The sequence below is a fragment of the Corvus cornix genome, chromosome 24, assembly GCF_000738735.6.
Source record: "Corvus cornix cornix isolate S_Up_H32 chromosome 24, ASM73873v5, whole genome shotgun sequence".
Taxonomy (NCBI): domain Eukaryota; kingdom Metazoa; phylum Chordata; class Aves; order Passeriformes; family Corvidae; genus Corvus; species Corvus cornix.
The window spans coordinates 4,746,997-4,751,065 of NC_046353.1; positions in this window are offsets into that span (position 1 = coordinate 4,746,997).

Below are 4,069 nucleotides of genomic sequence, written 5' to 3' on the forward strand. Positions count from 1 at the left end.
TTTCTCTGTCAGAGTTTTAAAATTTGCCTTTGGTCTCTAAGGCAGCCCTCGGGAAGAGAAGAACAAGTGGGGAAGAGGCTGGGTGTGAGTGGGGAAGGGGGGAGGTGTCTCCCAGGCATCACAGATGTGTGGCTGGGGCAGCAGGGTGGGTGACAGTGGGTGTGGGACAGGGGTTTTCCCTCCTGGCACACAGTGGGGCTGCTCAGGCATGGGAAAGACCAAAGTCCTTAAAGCTTGGTCCGGAGTCGGAGCAGTTTCCCACCTCACCAGCATTGCTGCTCTCTCCCTGACACAAACCCCTTGATTTAGGCTTTCCAGGGAGTCTAAAACCAGGGAAGCAATGTGGATCATTTGCCTTTCTTCTGGAAAACAGGGAAAGACTCCCCTAGAAGCAGGGATTGTGCAGACCCATCTCCACATGCCTTGGGCAGTGCTGCTTCGGAAGCTTTCCTTGCTGTCAGTGCTGGAGTAGGAAAGCTGGTAAGCTGTGAGGAAATAGGGCATGTCTGAAACTGAGGAGTTCCACGGGAAATTTACAATATTATGTCAAAGGGAAAAAAAAAAACCAAGAGGGAGGAAGAAAAACCTGATACAATGAATGCTTGGGTCATGTATTTTTCTGGATTAGCTGTGCCACGGAAGGAGCCCATAGACCCTATGAAATCCATTCCCTGCAAGCCAGCGAACATTTGTACAGCACATGATGTGGGATCATGGCTGAAGCCAAGTTCCCCAGGATCATATCCACCCGGGATAGATTGGGTCATTTCCAGTGTCAACAGCCAGAGGATTAAGCATTTATCTCTGCAGAACAGGATAATTAATACCAGATCGAACTCGGGGCTGTGCTCTGAGCCCGGGGCTGAATTTGTGCCCGAGTTGTGGGGAGTGGGAGGACGTCCTGGGTGCTGCAAGATGCAGGCATTGCCTCGAGATCCACGGGAATGGCACTGGGATGGCATCAGGCTTCCCAGGTGAAGCTGAGGGGGAGCTCTGCTGTCGTGGCCACACAAGGTGGGTGTTAATTTCTCACCCCTATCAGGAAGACTCTTCCTGGCCAGCCAGAACTTGGAGGAATGAAATCAGGGCTCTGTGATTTGCCATCTTCTGGGTTTAAATGGAAAATCCAGGTTTTGGCACTTCTGGCTTTGTTGAAATAAGTGAACACAGTTATCCTGGCCACAGTCCAGGTCAGGTAATTATATTCTTCCTACCTTAATGCCTCTGCAGCCCCTGTCTCCCCTGGATATGCTACACTCTTTAATTCCTGTCTGGAACTTGCTTATTAGGTTACAAAGTGGGGTTTTTTTCCCCCTCTCAGTAGAATTTGTGCACAGAGCACCAGCCAGGCCCCAGCATTGTGCTGAGCTGCTAAAACAGGGAAAAGCTGCCCTAGATGTTTGACTGTGCCTGGTGTTGTCCTGGAGCATCTCTCCTGGCTCGTAAGGCTGTGGAGCTGGGAAGGTGGGTGACGTGGAAGATGAGGGGACGTGTTACAGTCCTGTTTGATTCAGTGGCTGCTGGAAACCTGCTTTTCTCCTCTGCCAGTTCCTGAGGCTGGTGGTGAGTGTGTTTGTGGGAGAAACTCAGGACTCGTGGGTGGTGTCTTATCTTCCTCTCCTGTCATTTCTTCAAAGATTTTGGAAGACTAACATACGTCCTTAATGGGGGGGAAAAGTCCTCCTGCCTTCAGGAATATTTGCCATGTCCAAACCTTGCTCATCAGGCAGAGCAGCCCTGCCTTGGTTTGAGGTCAAGCCCTGGGAGCCTCCATTTCCCTGCAGTGCCTGAGCTGGTTTGGAGTGCCTGGTTTCCCTGTTGGGAGCACAGCTGCTTGTGTGTGTTGGTGGCTCCTTGGCCTTTACATCTCCTGCAACTGATGCATTGAGTTGGGTTTTTTTTTTCCTTTTGAAAAGTATTTATAAAGTCTCCTTCTTTCCCTACCCTTTCAATCCCACTCTCCCTCTCCCGGCCTTGCTGAGCGGGTGAAAAGGTTGCTCAAGCAGTACTTGAGGACAGCATCCCGCAATTCCACGTCCTTCCTTCCTGTTCCCAGGCCCCTCCACTCTTCCCCGGCCCTCGAGGACAAGGAGGGTTTGAGGGACAGCAGGGGTGAGGATCAAAGCCCCTGAACCACTGTTTAAAACACAGAGTGCCCACTGCTCCTCTTGAGAGTCGCATCTGGCAGAGCCTCATTAACCTGCTTCCCCCTCCTACTCCTTTGCCCCTGAAAATCAACAAAGCCAAACATAACAAGTTGCCTTGCCTGAAGCAGCCTGAAGTGTGTGTGCTTAGTGTGAAAAAGCAAAGCCAAGCCATTGGCCAAAGCCCCTTTTCTGTGCAGGCCACTTCACATTTATTACACTCCAAGCCAGAGCTCTTTAAGCCCTGATGCTCTTTAGAGCTGAGCTCTTTAACTTTCTCCCTTCCTCCCCTTGCAGGCTCCTTTCTCCTCTTGTTCCGCTCCTTCCGCTCCCTCCGTTCCCTTTTGTCCTGTGAGAACGAGTCTTTTAATCCCCTTGTACTGCAGATTAAAGCTGTTACAGCCTCCCCAAGCTGACATTTTCTCAGAGAGGCTCACAGCCAGACCTTTATGAGAGCTCTCTGTCTGTCTGCTGCTGCCTTTCTTCTCGCCACACTAACCTCCATCCCTGACCTTTCCCTGAGGAGGGAAAGGCTCAGGAGTGCAATCCCATGTAGGCAGTGCCTGGGCTCAGCAGGGCTCGGGGTGCAGGAAATTAAGACCCATGGAAATTAAGAAGTAGATGAAGAGAGAAAGAAAAGACGATGGGAATTAAGAGAGAGAACCAAAGCAACATTCAGCGTGTTTGGAAACCAAATGCTGGGCTGGGGTCTGAGCTCGTGAGTCAGCTTGTCTTTATGAGGAGCCAAACCATTAACCTGGGACCTATTTCCAATATTCACCTTCCAGCACCTAAGGGAGCTCCCAAGAAGGCTGGAGAAGGACTTCTCACAAGGACATGTAGGGATAGGATAAGGGGGAATGGCCTTAAGCTGAAGGATAGAATTAGAGTAAATACTGGGAAGGAATTCTTCCGTGAGAGGGTGGGGAGGCCCTGGCACAGGGTGCCCAGAGCAGCTGTGGCTGCCCCTGGATCCCTGGCAGTGCCCAAGGCCAGGCTGGACATTGGGGCTTGGAGCAGCCTGGGACAGTGGGAGGTGTCCCTGCCCAGGGCAGGGGGTGGGACTGAATGGGCTTTAAGGTCCCTTCCAACCCAAACCAGTCTGGGATTTATTTTAGTAGCAGATTGGGGTTATCTGAAACCCAGACTCCAGTCTGCATTTGTTCCAAGAGCAATGGACCCAGACACCCACAAGAACAGATGCTGTTTGTGAGCTTACAGGGAATGAAGTGACTTCTGCTCCTGGGGGCTGTGTCTGTGACAGCAGATCTCTTACTGTTTGTCACCAGATGAGTGTTCTCACCTCCGAGACTGCAGAGTGCATCGATGCACCAGTCCTCGTCTTGTGCACATCGTAAAACCACAAAGGATCAAGGTAACTTGCCTAAAAGTGTGCATTCTAATGGCAGAAACATCTTCCCTCTAGGTTTCTGTCTCGTCATCAGCCCTGCCACTGCAAGGTGTCCTACAAATGTCCCAGAGTTGTTGGCAAAGCACCAAGGAAGGTGAAAATCTGGTCCTGAGATGCATTTCCCAGAGAAATGGTGTAAAGTGACCCCAAACAGGCCTCCTTTCAGGTCTGTGTCCAATATACGAGGAGGCATTAGGGAAGGGGAGAGGTGTCTAACGCGCTTTTTGAGCAGGGAGGGGACAGGCTGGGTTCTCTCAGGGCTCCTGCATGGACTCGGCCTGGTTCATCTGAGCCATCGTTTCACCCAGGTGTCGAATGGGGTTTGTACCTGACCCAGAGCTGTGCAAACATCCCGACACTGCCATGCTCTGGGTGCTGAGCTGCCCCACCTAGCCTGAACCAGGGAAACCATGCCATACCTGTGACAAGGGAGTGCATAAAGGTCGAGTTTGGTTCCTGTGAGACTTCACCTGCATCCGTTTACACCTGGATCATGTTTTACCTCCCTTGTGAA